Source organism: Lepisosteus platostomus, chromosome 5 (assembly GCF_059453375.1).
Source record: "Lepisosteus platostomus isolate fLepPlt1 chromosome 5, fLepPlt1.hap1, whole genome shotgun sequence".
Classification (NCBI taxonomy): Eukaryota; Metazoa; Chordata; class Actinopteri; order Semionotiformes; family Lepisosteidae; genus Lepisosteus; species Lepisosteus platostomus.
In genome coordinates, this window is record NC_142615.1 from 39,922,223 (window position 1) to 39,938,987 (window position 16,765).

Sequence of the window (16,765 nt, forward strand, 5' to 3'; positions counted from 1 at the left end):
ACAGGAAAAGGGCTTTGGACAGGATCTTAGTGTCCACGCCTAACAGGCTGAGGGGTCTCCAGTTCTTTATGTCATTCTTTGCTCCTTTCTTAAACAAGAGAGAGATAGTGCCTTCTCTTAAGGAGTCAGGCAGCAATTCTGTCTTATAGCTTTCCTCGAAAAGGAGCATTAGCAGATCCTGAAGCAGATCCCAAAAGGTGCAATAAAATTCCTTAGGGAGCCCGTCAGCACCCGGAGTTTTCCCCTTCTGTAAGCTCTCCATAGCCTGTCTCAGCTCTTCTACTGTCAAATCCCTCTCAAGTACTTCCCTATCTTCTTCACTCAAATCGTTTTCTAGCTTTGAGGTAAAAAAATGAATTTCTTCATCCTTTACCTCTGTACAGTCTTAAGTAGAAGGCCTCGATGCAGGAGAGGATAGCACTCGGCTCTGTTCTCTCTCTTCCCTCCTCATCAACTACACTTTCCATGACAGACTTGGAGCCTACCACTTTCCTGAAAAAGAAGCGAGTACACTTCTCATTTTCTTCCAAGAACTGCACTCTGCTTCTTAACAGCACTCCTCGACTACTTTCTTCTGCTATGCTCCGGATGTCCTTTTTTAAAAGGGTGATATCCTCGAGCTCATTGAAGCCACTGTGCAGCATCGTGTAGAGACGCTGCAGCTGCCTCTGTTTCCTGGCTAGCACTCCTCTCCGTCTGGCAGCCTTCCTTCCCTCAGCCATGAAAAAGGCCTTTGTCCTCACCTTCACCTCCTCCTACTGACCCATACAGACACTGCAAGGACAGCCACTGTGATAGTTTCTCCTTGTAGCGGGATACTACCCCCTCGTTCTCTAGCAGCTTTGTGTTGAGTTTCCAGAGGCCTGGGCCAAAGACAGTCCCGCCCTGGAGTTCCACTCTTCATCCTAAAGCTTTCTTGATCTGAGAAGAAGACAGGCTGAAGAGTGACCCCAACAACTTTCACTCTCTCTGAGACAAAGCAATAGTCAATTCTGGAGCTGCTATTCCTCCCTGACCATGTATATCCTGCTGTTGTGGGATATATACATCTATATGTGTCTGAGAGTTTAAAGTCTTGAACTAAGTTTTGCAGGGCCAGTGAGCTGGAATCCAATTTTATCGGCCTTTTGGCTAAGGTCAAGTTCAAGTGGCATGCCCGCAGTTCCTGTCTTTCCAAAGTTCGAGAAGGTGATCGAAGATCCTGAAGAGTGCTTGAGCTGGTATCGCCCTAGGTTGAGCCTAGGGGGTTAAGGCCAAGCAGCAGCTGAGCTGGGTGGAATCCGGCAGCAACGTTCTCTCTCTCTGCTCTCTCCTCTCCCCTCCCTCTTTCTCTTGCTCTGCCTCCTTGGCCTCTTGGCTGGGAGTAGGTACTCGTGGCCTGCCCGCAGTGCTTGTTTTCTTCCTCGAGACTCGGAAGCGCTATCCGCTCCCTCTCTCTCTCTCTCTCTCTGCCTCCTTGGCCTCTTGGCAGGGAGTAGGTTCTCGTGGCCTGCCCGCAGTGCTTGTTTTCTTCCTCGAGACTCGGAAGCACTATCCGCTCCCTCTCTCTCTCTCCTCCTGCGCCTGCACCTAGCTGGGCTTTGCCCACAGGGACACAAGGACGCTGCTCCTTTAGCAGCTAAACCCTCCTCTCCACAGGACCTTGCTCTCTCTCTTTCTCTCCTTTTTTCTTTTTTCTCCTTTCCAGATGGCAGACAAGAAGACACTGATCCGGTTCCACTGGACCAAGAAAACAGAGACGATGCCAACTGCAAAATCCTTTTTCATTACCTTCCTGAGAGGGATCCTGCAGTTGGTGGCCGGAGATCTCTACTGCCTGCAAGACAACAAGGCAGAGAGATACATGGAGGCCTACATGGCCACGGACACCTCATATGAAAAGGCAACGTAAATGATCAGAGAAAAAGGTAAGCACCCCGGTTACTCTGAATTCAGGCCGGAGCCTATGAGGAAGACAAACCAGAGGACCATCACAGTCCTCACATACAACCCCTACGTACCAATGGAACTGGTAACAGCGTACCTAGGGAGGTATGTAACTGTGGTGGGCAAACCGACGGAGATCAGGGACAGTTGCGGCGTCTGGTACGGCAAACGCCAGTACCAAGTCCTCCTAAAAGAGGACCCAGAGGGCGTCGACGGTTTCCAGCACCCCCCGGCCCGCTTCAACATCGGAGCCGACAGGGGGTACCTTTACTACCCCAGGACGCCACAAGGAGAACACGTGTGACATCGTCAGATGTCACAACTGTAACAAAGAGGGGCACCTGGCAAAAACCTGCAGGGCAGCCAAAAAGTGCAAAGGATGCGGCGCCGAGGGACACCTCCTTCACCAATGCAAGGTAAGCAAACCTTCGTTTGCCCAGGTGGTGGAAGCCGGCCGGCAGAAACCGGTCTCAAGACAAAGGGAGAGAGGTGAGAACAAAGAACCCGCACCTCCCCCGCAGAGAACCGAAACTGCCGAGGCCACACCCCCAGCCGCACCAGTGCCACAAGATGGCTGCCAGGACGACGGACAAAATGGCTGACCGGAGAAAGGGCCCTAATAACTCCCAGCAAGAAGGGAAAGAGAAAGCGGGAGAAGAGATGCAGGGCGGATCCACCTTCGGAAGGACAAAAGAAAAGAGTGGTAAGGGAGAACCGTTTCCTCGTCCTAGAGGAAACTGAACTTTCTTCCCCCGAGGCCCAGGAACAATTGGAGGAGGCAGCCCAGGAAATGGAAACCCTCCCCCCTGAGGCCCAAAGACGACAGGAAGTGACAGCCCAGGAAACAAAACCCCCCTCCCCCGAGTCCCAAGGACAACAGGAGGAGGCAGCCCAGGAAGAGGTAACCCCCTTCCCCGAGGCCCAGGGACAACAGGAAGAGGCAGCCCAGGAAGTCGGAACCCCCTCCCTCAAGGCCCATGAACAACACGAAGAGGCAGCCCAGGAAGTGGAGCCCCCCTCTCCCAAGGCCCAGGAGCAACTGGAGGTCCCCGAAACTCCTGGAGAAAGGGAAGAAAAAAGCCTTCCCGAAGCGGTGGTGGAGAGTATCCTCAAGGAAGACAAGGATTACTTTGAAGCCACCCTGGAGCCGGGACTGATGGTAGGGCTGGACCTGTCCAGCATGTTTACCTTTCAGTCCCCAGCGAGACCTGGAGGGAGCCCAGCATATTCCCCCCAGGACCCGAACGAGAGGAGTTACCTCTAGGCTAAACAGTGCCCAGATGCAGACTCCCAAATTTTCCACTGTAAGCACAAAGAGAGGAGGTTCAACTTTCACTTGTTTAATCATGATTGTGAAACTTACCTTTCTAACAACTAACGTGAGAGGGCTAATAGACCCGTTGAAAAGACGGGGAGTCTTTCATGATCTGGCCTCAAAGTCTCTCAGTTTGTTTCTTACAGGAGGTCCACCTGAAGGATGAAAGCGACAAGCTGACATTCACCAGGGAATGGACGAAGGGAGAATCATGCTGGAGCGTAGGAGGGGTCCACTCTTCCGGAGTGGGAATCCTCCTCGGAAACCCAGAGATGACGCTGGTTTCCTCCTTCTCGGTGGTGCAGGGCCGGATCCTGGTCGCAGACATCGACTGGAGGGGGCAGAAGTTGAGAGCAATTAATGTCTATGCTCCAACAGAACCCTCTATCCTGAAGGAAGTGTTTGCTGACCTGGCCAGCTGCTGCACCACCAACAGACAGGTGGTGCTCGGCGGGGACTTCAACGTCGACCGGGAGAAGGGGAGCGACGCTAACACCGCTGGTTCCGCCTTTGCCTCTTCCAGACATCTTCTAGTTATCAGCTGTGAACACGACACACACTGCTCATCTTTGATGTATAATAGACATCTTTCTTTGATGTCTATTATACATCAAAGAAAGATTTTTATAGGTGTAGAAACTAGTAAATAAAGCCAATGATTTGTTTTAGAAATGTATTCATAAAATATACAATTATTCACACCTGAACAATATGTAGTTCAAATTATACATTATATACAATATTGTATTCATTTGAATTGTATTCAAATGTCTAATCATCATAAAAAACACAACTAGTAAACTTCAGTTACAAATTCTAGTAACATGGCAATATATATAGTAATGACAAACACAAACTAATTACATGAACACTCTAATATTTAACTCAAAACCACATTTCGATTCAAATATAAATTTTTAAAATTTACAACTTCTTTATTTCCACGAAAATATTATTAATGTAGCATAAACGCTACTTTCTAATAAAGACAGAAAGAAACTGTTTGTTTTGTGCCTACTGGTGATCCTCCTCTCGATACTAATGAAATGTTTAATATGATCCCTCGAGAAAAAAAAGGAATCAATTTCCGCCTGGAATGATTGATGCCCCATCAAACATTTTGTAATATCCCTGGAAGTTTATACAGTAGAATTCTGGTTCGTGGCTTAAATTCAAGGTAAATGAGACTAAGGAAACAAGTTGGAAACTTAATGTCGAAGTGGGATTTAAATCACCCATTTCACATTTTACTTCATTGGGCAGTATGTGCCAGAGAGCAATCCTGCAGTATCCCTTCAATAGCTCAGTTGGTAGAGTGGGGGACTGTAGGGGGGTCAGCAGGGAATCCTTAGGTCGCTGGTTTGATTCCAGCTCGAAGGAAGGTGCTTTTCGTGTACTTTAATCAAGGAGTTAAAAAAGCGAATCTGTTTCATTCAGACATTGATCAAAAGCTCAATAATCGACGAAGCAAAGGCTCCTGTTCCGAATTCAGCCCACGTCTGATTGTCTTGTTTTGGCCAAGATCTGATCTTTGAATTAAGGGACTACACTGTCTGCTTTGTAATTAAAAAATACATACAAATGTCAAGTTTTTTGTAGATATAAAGGTGTTCTCTGTTTTCAAAGGATAGTTACTTAATTGGCATAATGATTTGGTATTGATTTTGTATCGTTGTATTATAAAGTTTGTGCTTTCTGTGTTTTTATCGTATTGTGAACTTATTTTTTAAACAAATGCTTACAAAGGCAAACACGGCACACATCTGTTTATACCAGCGGTGAATTGTACATTTTAATTAAGTATAAGCTACTGTGCATTTCTGGGAGTATAACAGGTTCAATATAAAGTGGCAAAAATATAAAAGGGGAAAATACCCCAGACTGCATGTAAAGCCCTCGTTGTGACTGTTTTAGATAAAATGGCATACTATGCGCGAAATGTTGCAGAAACACAATCTGATATTTTGATACAGGTAGGCCAGTGCTTCCAAAGCATGCAGGTGTAGAACAGGACTTATTTCATTTTTATACAAAAATTTGTATTCTATATTCTGGTCGCTTGCAGATTAGAATGGCATATGTTTAGCAATAATATTATTTATGGTACCTGAAAGTTTCAGGTTGTTGCACAAAGCTAAGGTATGCGTATACGTGATCTGACAACTGGAATCAATTTCCTGTCGTTAAACTCTGTTTATTTTTAAGTTGAGGCCCAGGATCCAAATCTTCAGTTCTGATTTTTTAAAGTGATATCTTTCCTTCCTGTCGTGGAAGTCACACGATGTGAGCAATTGTTTTTTTTACATTGCGATCCAAAGAGCCTCAGACGCACAGTCTAACAGTAACCAAACCAGAATGGATTCTGCTGGGAGCCGGGCTGAGCTCATTCTCACTCCCTGTGCTGAAAACAGAATTATTTCTTCCCCGAACATCGTCTACAGATCACTAGTGCGTTTTTAACCTTCTCGCAGCTACGGGCGAGACTGACGCTCATGATATGAAGGCACCCGCTGGAACACATTCCCTAACTCTCACAATCGCTACAGACTTCGCTTTTTTAAAAAAAAGTAAATATAGCCCTGAAAAAAGCATTAGCTTTATCAGTTTTTACATTAATCTATTTTGAATCAAAGTTTGATTTATTTTATTGCAATTTACATTATAATAATAATAATTATTATCATTATTGCTTACACTTATATAGCGCTGTTCTGGATACTCCACTCAATGCGCTTTACAGGTAATGGGGACTCCCCTCCACCACCACCATTCTCCTGAATGATCACAGAGAGTCAGGACCTCGGTTTTACGTCTCAGCCGAAGGACGGCACCTGTTTACAGTTTAGTGTCCCCGTCATTGTACTGGGGTATTAGGACCCGCATGGACCGCAGGGTGTGCGCCCAGCAACAAAAACCAGACGTGTGTCGGGCTCGGCTTCGAGCAGGACAATGACGTCACGGGGACAAAGTAGAGGAAATCAAAACGGTTCTATAAAAGACCTGTGTCAGCTGTTGGTTTGCACTCTGGACTCTGGATGAAACCTATACACCTATACACTTAGGTGTGTTCAGTTTAAATCAAAATGCTTTACTAATACAAGAGAGAAGTATAGTATGAAGGATGTGACAAATGCATGATTTCTTGGAACAAAACGGTTTTTATTTGCGTTCGAAATGAAGCGGAATTTTAGTGGGACACACAAACCCTTTGTCTTTTTTAGAGTGATTTTTAAACAGACAAAAATGTAGAAAACGTGTTTTTTTAGCCCTACAATAGCAGGGTCAGTGACGTAATGAATAACGCGTCAGGCCTCACGTCAGAAAATTATAGGTTCGACTGCCGTCTGGCTTGTTGAGTTTATACCACTTACATTCTTTTATATAAATGAACTGCACCTGAAAGTTATAGAAAACACTTTGGGTAAGTTGTCTGCAGCCTCATGCGAATTTCGACAACTTACCCAAAACACTGTACTGTCTGGAGTTCAACTCCAGCTCTGAACTCAATTGCAATGAAAAACCATGCGTAACAAAACTGGAAAACAGCTGAACTTGTGTTCAGTTCGGTGATGAGAGTTCAGAACTGTCCTTGTTGTAATTAGCACGAACTGCACAGGCTCTGAATCAGACCATGTCAATTAATCTGATCAGTGTAGGAAACATTAATGTAGAATTATTAATAGGTTTATTAGTTAGTTAGTTCAGGTTTACCCACCTGAACTAATGTAGAATTATTACTTGGTCTGTCTCTTGTTTGTATATAAATAAATGTCTCTGACAACTTAATGTTAGTTTTACGATGTAGGTCAGGCGTTGACATATGCACGAGTATACGAAATGTCTCACTCCTGATTCAACTCATGTTCTATAGGAGATTGGCGATTCCTCCTGTTTCTCATACAACCATATCAGAACAGAAGCCCGTGTCACCCAGCTCTGATTCAAGATCGACTTGCATCTTTATCCCTTTTTTGTTCATGATCATTATTTTCTTTAGTTATGATCAATATTGAACTTTTTCTAAATGAAATGACAATAATCAAACATGCAGGCAGATTTTTTAAAAGTATTCGGAATTGACAGGGTGCCCCTTTGGAAAAGTCGTCAGAAAATGTGAGAAAATGAAAGTTATGTAAGCTCTCACACAAAGCATTGAAGATTGGAATCTGAGTGTAAAAAAGCTACCCGTCTCCCAATGATAGGCAGGGATACACACCATGACTCGAATAGACTCAGCAAACTTTAACACCTATGATATTACGAGTGCTTTGCACGTGTCGAATTTCAAGAAGGAACTACTACAACAGTTGTGGACATAATTCATTACCACCGGCAAAGTCCAATGCCGGCAACTTCTGAGAAAATAATGTTCACTCATGGAATTTGGTCTTTGAACAGCTGGCAGGAAAATTCATTTATACTCCTGTTGCACCCTCAGCTGAACATGTTAAAATAACAACGCAGATTTGTTGGAGAACCTGAAAAGAATTATTGGGTTAGCACTGTATGTATTCTGGTATATTTACTTTAATTTTAATATAAATGTAAACATGCATGCTGTATAATCTATTGTAATTTTAAAATATGTTAGCTGAGGATGCGTGGGGGGCTATTATACCTTGTGAAACACGCAAGGAACTGTAAAAAAGGCTGGTATTGAAAAAAAATTGGCGATCACAAGAAAACCACAATTTATGTGGTATTATCATCAATATCCTTCAAAATCTATGTTCAAATGAAGGATTTAAAGAAACTATGAAAAAAGGAACAGTAATAGCAGAGGATTCTGATTTTTGCTCTTCAAGTCATTAGATCGACGTAGAGTTGCACCCCTACAAACAGCACAAGGGATGAATCCCACCTCCTTCGTTATTGCTATATTTGTGCCGGTGAAAGTAGCATTTGTGCTATTGAAAGCATCTCGGAAGATGAAGGTGCAGTCACTTCCACATGTCAGGATATCATTAGATCCGACGACAAGAGCCGAAGCCCCCGGCATTTTCCAAGCCAGCAATGTGAGGAAGATGGATATGGAGGAAGGTAGCGTGGCCAAGCAGTCTAAGGCGCTGGATTTTAGGCTGCAGTCTCTCTGGGGGCATGGGTTTGAATCCCACTGCTGCCAAATGTTAGTGTTTTAAGACCTGCAATACGATCAGTAAAAGCGCTTTTTGTTAGGCTGCGGGAGGTGTTTAGAGATAGACTTTCTAAAAGACAGGCTTAACATCAAGGCAGAAAAAATATTATGTTTTCTCAACAGAAATTCTCTTTGGCACGTTCAGCTTTATGTAGGGAACAACATCTGCCGAGATCACTTTTGAGGCAGTGCACATGATAGTGTACCGGCAAGTACATTTAATATTGGCTGTGGTGGTGAGCTGCTTTTGTCTGTGAAACTTTTAATTCTTCACGCCGAATCGTTGGCAGGGGTAATAGCTTATCTTTGAACATAGCGCTCCATCAGAAATACTTTGTTCGTGCTCAAAAGAGATCAGAAGATTAACTTCATGAATTCACATAGCATACCTTACAGGAAAAAATTAAAAGGGGAATTGATTGTGCTTCCTGATGTTGTTCCTGTGGTTTCTTTGGATACAGAGGTGAATGTTCTTTGACGTTCTGCTAGAGTATCCACTGGGTGGGCTTTATCAATCAGCTCGGATAGGTCATCAGTGCTCCGTCTCCGGAAAATAATCAGCATTGTTGTTTTTTCCTGTGCTGTCTTTTAAAACATATAAGATCATGAGTTTACAGATTTCTCCAAATAACAGCTATACATTTTAACCCAGCGGTTAGCATTCCTTCAATCCAATAGTTTTACTCCTGGTAAAAAGCAGCGAAATATATAGAGAGATGATATTCAAATATTTCAACATTCTTATTGGATTACCTGTATGGATATATCACTCAGAATTCCTAATATGATTTTGAGTTCAGTTTTGCTTTACTACTTTCAGAGTCTTTTATTGACCTTGCTGAAGCAGAGAAGTGACATAATCACAAATGCGACCTACCTGTGCTGCTGTTTTTGGTTAATAATGATTAAAAAAAACAGCTCCTTGCATTAAGAGCAAGAGCAACCAACACGCTCGCTGGTTGCGTTTGGTATTTTCCGGGGTGCTCTTCCTCAGCTGCAAAGTTATTTGGCGAGCAAAGACCTCTGAGAAGGAGTCTGAATCCGTCAACAACACAGGAATTCTAAGATTGCACTGCCGTCTTGTGTACAGAGATCTGCTTTTTCCTTATAGAGTTTTTTGGTATTTAAGAACACGTATCCTACCTTGAATGCTAGTTTCAAAAGATATGTTACCGGATCACAGATTTTCTTGAAAAGATTTGGGGATGCACTTACCGGGATTCAAACCCGGCTCGATTATTAAGAAGGCACCTATACCACCAACGCACTTCTGAGAAACACCGGCACATTTCCGCAATCCTCCCTCTCACCTACAAAGTTATGAAGAGACAGACGTCCAATGAAAACTAATTTGATTCACTCAAGGCTCCGCTCTTTTATTGTGATGTCATTTGAATTAATGTTAGCTGTGATAAGGTGTTGTTTCTGTCTCTTAAAGTTTAAGTCTGCTCCTTTCTTCCTGGTTTAGAAATAACGTTTCATGATTGTTTACAAACACCACTATCAATTATTTGTCCAGCTCTAACGCCTGTGTGCGTTGACAAGGCATCTCCAAAGGACATATTAAATAACATGATCCTTCCTGTTACCATTCCTGTGGTTGGAGCGTTGTTTCGCCCTTTTTCGTTCTTCTACAATATTTGCAGACAGGACTTTATCACTCGAGTTGTACAAAACAAGTCGGTCCATGAAAATCATCTGTACTGCTGTTGTTCTATGCGTAGTTTAATCAAGGTAGTCGAGTGAGGAGGTAAAAAAGCACTCCCCGTCGATAAATCAATCATCGTCGCCCGTGTGACTGGATATAAAAATAACGGATTCATTTTAACCAATCTCTGGAAGCTTCGATGCGGTTATTTTTCCTTCCTTATTTCTTCATTCCTATGAATTTACTCTGTAGTAGAGGAAACACAAAAGTGGGAAACTGCAGGCATCCTTGGTTAGTGGTGGATTGTGTTCAGGGAGCATCAGCACATATCAGTTCCGTTAATAAGTCTGTTGGGGATATACCTCAGTGGTAGAGTGCATGCTTTGCATGTATGAGCATCTCCAGGTGCTTTATATTTCTGTGCTCACATTGCAATCTTCTGTTGAATGTGAACTCTTTGCTCATGTTAATAGAGAGCCAAGTTCACACAATTAAACTCAGGCACACTCGAAGTGCTACGGTGTTGCTCTGCTGTTTTAAATGTACCTCTAAAGCATTTAGTTCTGTTAACTACCAAATGATTTGAACTCATTTTATGTCATATTCAGGAAATCCAGAGGTCTTCAGACGTGTCGTGGCTGTTGAAGAAAAAAACTGATGGACCAAACAACGACATTCGATGATTACAAGAAATTCAAGAAACACAACAGTCCGAATACAGGTTTGAATCCCGAACCCTTAATTTAAAAGACAAAGCGAAGGATACGACCTGTAAACTCTCTTCGTGTCTTACAGTTTATGATATAAAAAAATTTTGCTTTCAGAATAATTTCTTGCTGCTGACTATTTATTGAATTTTAACAAAATGTTTTTTAATTTTTAACAAAAAAGTGTGCACACTTATAGAACCAAGGCATTGAAAGTTTTTTTAATTGTTGTTCCAAAAAAAGTTCCATTTGTTTTCGTTCTTAATGTTGTTGATTAAAAGATCTTATTAAATGCGAAAAAATCTGAATGTGAAAAAAGGTCAAAATGCTATTGAAAAAATCAGTAATGTGAGGAAAGATGAATTGTGGGAGCCCCTTACCGCCCCATGTCATGCTGTATTTCTCACTCATTCTACTGGGAGTGGTGCCGTCGCTTCTGGATAAAGTCTGTCAGTAGACATTCCAGACGGGTCAGGTACTGTATGACTGCGCTTCGGCACAAGAAGAGACATGTGACTTGCGAGGATCACGACAGTGTCATTCACTGTCTAGAGCCCGGATAGCTCAGTCAGTAGAGCATCAGATTTTTAATCTGAGGGTCCAGGGTTCAAGTCCCTGTGTGGGCGTTTGTGTTTTCCTTAAGTGTATTGTGAATTTAATTATAAATCGTATTTTATCTTCCACTCTTCTAGCTGTACTGTCGATATTTTAAAAGTTCATCACTTGTATTTTCTTTAGTGTTTCCTTTCACAAACCGAAAATGTTCAAGACTATTTTGTCACCGCACTCCACGTAGATAATCACAGGAAAAGAAAGGAAACGCAGTGAGGAGCTCACACAGTGAGTACTCTTGAATACAACAAGAGGAAAGGCACACTGTACATCTGCAGAACATCACGTCCGAGTTTACAGTGACAGCAGAGATTGGAAGCGAAGTAATTTTTTATCACTCGCTTGCTCAACGATCTCTCAACAGATGTCTAATAATCACGTTCAGAAAGGTGACGATACATTTTTATTTTAACTAAGTAGCCTTAATGGCAACACAGTTGTAGGAGTCCGGCTTTTCTTATTTCTTCTGCAGAACCAGCGGTATCGGAATATACTGATCCTCAAAATAAGCGCTTTCGGTTTCTGATCGTTTTTATTGAGCGCTGCTCTAAACTTTATATTTGCTTTTGCTGGTTTTCCTCATTAAAAAAGACATTTCTCTAATTACATGATTTCATGATCAACGAGGAGAAAGAAGGAACATATATAATTCATTATAAGAACCACAGGCAAGATGGCTGGTGGTCTAAGGCGTTCAGGTCGCAGTGAGACGTTTGTTTAAATCGTACTTCTAATGAGTACTCTTTTTCTCGTTAGAGTAGAAACGATAGAAGCCTTAAGTGGGGAAAAAAATCACAACATCTCGCATTTCACGTGTTTAATGTTAACTGTCTCAGTGGTTGCCTCGGTGATTGATGGCTCTTCTCCCTCGCAGGGTGACGGTAAACTTCTTCAGAGAGGGAGTCTCCCACGCACGGCATTTCTTTATCAAGAGCCGAGACAACAGAAACAGACTTCCAGCTGACATTAATTACTTCATGAGCGTTTATGACCATATTTAAAAAGCTGAGAGCAGGTGAAAACGTCTTTTGAAATGAGAAAATATCTGCTGACAGTAAACAGAGCTGACGCTCAGCTGCGAACAAGCACTCCTCGTAAGTACAGTGCTGAGTAACCTCACTTGTCGCGCGAGAGACCGGGGTACATTTCTGTGACAGGGCGCTGGTTAAATTTTTTTAACAACTTGACTTCATTTAGAAAGTGTGTACTAAGTTTCGGACTAGTTAGTGCAGTAGAATATGGAGATCATCTCCAGCTCTGAGCTCAACTGCAACAAGCAGCCGTGCTGAACAAAGTCAGAGCCCAGCTCAACGTGTGCTCAGTGTGGTGCTCAGGACTCAGGGGTATTGTTGTGGTTATAATTAGCACAAACTGCAGGGGCTCTGAATCAGAACATTTCAATTTATCTGATCAGTAAATTAAAATGCAGGACACGTTAATATAGGATTATTACTGTGTCTCTGTCCCGTTTGTATATAACCCAATGTTCCTCACAGTTTAAAAGATACCAGTAAGGACTCTTAACTCCTAATTTGGTACTCATTGCAAATAGTCCCAAAACAAGCACGTCTGACAGCTGCGGGGTTGAAGGTGAACATGTATCGTATTGTAATGGCTTCTATTTCCACTGATGAATGAGACAGATTCATGAGGAGATCCTACGCACAACTAAGCGAACACATCGCTATTTCGATCTGATGTAGATGATCCATTTGTGTCAGCAGTACTATAAATGTAAGTCTTATACACTTTCAGGGGCTGCATCTGTAGCGCTTCATCTAAGAAGACTGTTTTACTTTACCGCATGGTTACATTCACCCACCCAATTTATTCTCAGAATACCCAATGGCTCAATAACCCTGTTTTCCCCTGGGAACCACCAGTGTACAGTCCAATTCCATTCAAAAATATAACAAATATATTAAATTAATATATTCAATTAACAAATATATTCAATGAACTGTGTAACACAGAGCTGGAAAGGTGAAACCAGGATGGCTGAGCAATCGAGCAACTGAAGCTATCGACCAGGATGGCTGAGTGGTTAAGGTGTTGGACTTAAAGCCCAATGGGCAAATGTTTATGTGGGTTCAATCCCTGCTCCTATAATTTGCTTTTGAAGTGACAGAACACTTTGAAGATTTACACTCTATTAAAATATGGATTTACTAAATTTCAGTTCTCTTCACTCCCTGGGATAACTGAACTCTCACAATCGCATACTGAAGGCTTTGCATGCATTAGCTGTGATACAGCTCCTAATTAAGACAGAATGAAACTCTATCAATAGTAAGTGACATGTTTTAAATAAACGCGTATTGATAAACTTCATTATTAATAAAAGTGGTGTGACGGGAAAGCAAATTAAATATTACAATGATATTCCAAGCAACTGTTGTGTGCCGGAGCCAAATGTCGTCCACTGTAGGCTTTGTAAATTGTTTAAAAATTGTAAGTGAAGGTCAAAACTTATTGTTGAGATAATCAACAATTTGTTGATTCCTGCAGTTACAGATTAAAATGTGAGAAGATTTTCTCTGGGTTTATCTCTGTCCGAGTGCCTGATGTGAATATGCTGAACGTAGTGTCTTTGATTTATGTACTCAAACAACCAAAGAATCCTATTCTCGTCCTCCTATGGTTTGTCAAACGTGATTTTTTCAAATTGGGTGTGATTTCTTTTAGTCTTTTGCTCCTGTACTAGAGCAGTAATGTTTCTAGACGTGCATGAACATGTCACATTTCTACACGTAGAGAACACAAGATAACACGTACACAAGAACGGATGTAACAGTACAGGACATAAAGTGAGGAATTCGCGCAGCTTTCAGCTCAGTGCGGAGTCCAGAGGGAGGACTCGCTCTCTGAATGATCTCTCAGGAAATCTCAGTTGAGATTGAACAGGTGCTTCTTCAACAGCTACGACAAGTCGGAAGACTCATTGAAGTCTGAAGAGATCAGCCTCTGTGACGCAGTGTCCAGTGACACTAACTAACTGTCCTAGTGTTCTCTGCTAATGTAAAGGGTCAATGTTGATTTAGGTGAATGTAAGGTTTCTTTCTTGTAAAATATTTTCGACATTTTTTGCTGCTGAAAATTAATCTTGTGCATTTGAATGAATTCTGAAATTGTCACCTAATTCTATACATTGTTTCATCAGACTGGAACATTTAGAGGAGCCCAATTGCATTAATTAATTGCATAGTGATAGTATTTCTTGCCGTTTAAATACTTCAGTCAAAACTGTAGAGAAGTTGCTCCTGTTTTCACCATTATAAGAACTGTGATGCACCAGTATTATTTGCTCTCATAAAAGTATTGTAATTGTATTGTTCTGTTCCGTTACAGCCTTGAGTGACACAAATCTTCTCCTTTACTGCACTACACTTCTCCAGAGGTCAGTTCAGCACACAAGGATCCTCAGTCAAACAAACACTGCAATCACTTGATAAATGCCATTTCCCATCCTTTCTCTTAGTGTTGGCGCTACTATTGTATGCAAAGGAGGCGACTTGACAATGAAAGGTGTAATCATCTTAAAGAAAGTCTTCATGAAGGAGTGCATCGGCAAGCTCTCATCTGGTAATTGACCGGCCTTGTGAAGAAACCAATCTCATTCAACAACCATACAAATTGCACAGCTTAAGGCACATGAAGCACAACTCGTGGGCTAACTGACACAAAACAATGTCACTTCACATTATCCGCAAAGCTGTTTTGCTTGTTGACCACCTCTTCCTACAGTATATTACAGTGAGCACATACTGTATATTTCAGTTCCTTCTCTTTTATTTTCCTTACTATTTTACTGTCCCTTTCCCTCATGTGGAGATGTATCCACAGCAAAAAACCCTGTTTCGCCCTACGTTTGTGCCAGTTTTACAATTAGTGTAGGAGCCTGCCTTACAGAGGTCCAGCGGCACAGTTGGTCAGTGTGTGGTATGCATGTAGCTGTGCACAGTGGAGTTATAATGAGGTTGTGTGTTCAAGCCTTCCCTGGAACGTTTTCCACCCATAAAAAGTTAATTCGCCGAAGTAGTTTCACTGTGACTTTGCAGGTAAAATATTCTTAATGAGAATAATATTTTGTATGCGATAAATAACTGAACTAGAAAATATTGGAGAGAAATGGCTTGTCACACTACTCGCAGCAGGCACTCAGACAGAGAAATGTCCTGTCATTAAAGAAAATTCATGAAGAAGAGGAGTGACATCATTGCAAAGGCGATATTTTCTGATGTCTGTTTTGGTTAATAATCATTTGCGTGGGAATTACTTCTGTCATTATTACTAATACTGATAAAAACAGAGAACTCACAGCTCTCTGGACGTTGGCCTGGACTCTAGAAAGTCTTTTTATTTGCAAGCGGAACTCAACACCTGTTGATGGGTCACTTCTGTCAGACACATCAGTGGAACCCAAGCCCACCTACACACACATTCACACACACTGATAGATATACTGTACACCTACACTCTCACACACATTTACACTCACAGACACATCACACCTTTATACACACAATAAGACACTCACACACTCACATATATACACTCACAGACTCACAGATACACAAATAGACACTATATACGCACATAGACACCGCATACACTCTTAGGTACAGATACACTATAACTAACACTAATGCAGATACTGCTAATATTACAACAGTAACACAATCACCAAAACTTACACTATCATTGTTACTAACACTGACAAAAACTACTACTAGACTAATAATACTTATAATAACAGTAATACTCTCATGAAAACTAACATGATGATGAGTGTTAATACTCTGACACTAACACTATACGTATCACTAATATTACATAAATACTAGCATTAAAACTAAAACTATCAGTAATGCTATCATCATTAATACTCACATAGACACTACACACACTGACAGACATGCCCACACATACACTTACAAATATAAAACTACACACTGACAGACACCACACACTCACGGACACAAACCATACACACACATTCTCAGGCATGCATTCACAGAAACAAATAGACACTACGCATACTCCTAGACACACACTTATAGACACCAAACACTCAGAGACCCCACACGCTCACACACTAACAGACACAACAAGCTCACAGACACATACCTACACACTCACAGACACACAGCCCACACACACAGACACCACACACTTCCAGACACGCACCCACACACGCACAGATACTACAAACACACTTATCTACAGATACACAATAACTAACACAAATATAAATACTACTAATACTACCACAGTAACACTATCACTAACACTGACACAAACTACTAATAATAACAGCAATGCTGTTACTAAAACTTTCATTACTACTAGTGTTAATACTCTAACAGTAACACTATAATTATAATTAATATTAACATGAATATGAACATTAAAACTAAAACAAT

General features: G+C 41.7%; 1 non-coding gene across 1 annotated transcript; it reads left to right on the plus strand.

Moving 5' to 3' along the window:
- Positions 1–4,533: 4,533 nt before the first annotated feature.
- On the plus strand, positions 4,534–4,621 carry trnay-gua (transfer RNA tyrosine (anticodon GUA)). Its single transcript is given in 2 exon segments — positions 4,534–4,570; positions 4,586–4,621. It is a non-coding gene; the product is annotated as a tRNA-Tyr (tRNA).
- The last annotated feature ends 12,144 nt before the right edge of the window (positions 4,622–16,765 follow it).